We start from the raw sequence: 883 nt of genomic DNA on the forward strand, positions 1-883 counted from the left end.
ATAGCAATAATAATAATGATAATAATAATAATAATAATGATAATAATAATAATAATAATGATGATGATGATGATGATGATGATAAAAATAATAATAAAAAATATTAATGATGATGATAATAATAATAATAATAATAATAATAATAATAATAATAATAAAAATAATGATAATAATAACAACAACAATAATAAAAATAATAATAATAATAATAGTAATGATAATAATAACAACAACAACAATAATAATAATAATAATAATAATAATAATAATGATAATGATAATAATAATAATGATAATAATAATAACGATATTCCTCTAACTGTTGTTGCTGCTGCTGCTGTCATTTCTCATTCGTCTTTTACTATTTAATGTCTGTGTATCTCTATCTATACGTTGTTCTCTCACTGTCTACGTACGCATATATCTGTGTATGTGTTGCGAGTGTAAAGGTTCGTGTTTTGGCATTGTCTTTTGTTCTTCAACCCTAGGCTGGCTCTTATCAAACGGATTTATGCTCAAAACTGTCCCTATATATCCATTCCATCTCATTCTCAGATAATCCATATATCTTTATCTATCTATCTATCTATCTATCTATCTATCTATCTGTATGTCTGCCTGTCTGCTATCCTTCTGTCTGTCTATCTCTCTGTCTGTTTATCTATCTGTCTGTCGATCTATACATACATACAGACAGACAGACAGACAGCCAAACATCCATATAGACATGCTTAAGAGACACATATATCCATATATAAACGTATGCACACACACCACACACACACCACACACACCACACACACACACACACACACACACACACATAATATATATATACATACACACATATATATGTGTGTGTGTGTGTGTGTGTGTTGGAGTG

This window comes from Octopus bimaculoides, chromosome 6 (assembly GCF_001194135.2).
Source record: "Octopus bimaculoides isolate UCB-OBI-ISO-001 chromosome 6, ASM119413v2, whole genome shotgun sequence".
Taxonomy (NCBI): Eukaryota; Metazoa; Mollusca; class Cephalopoda; order Octopoda; family Octopodidae; genus Octopus; species Octopus bimaculoides.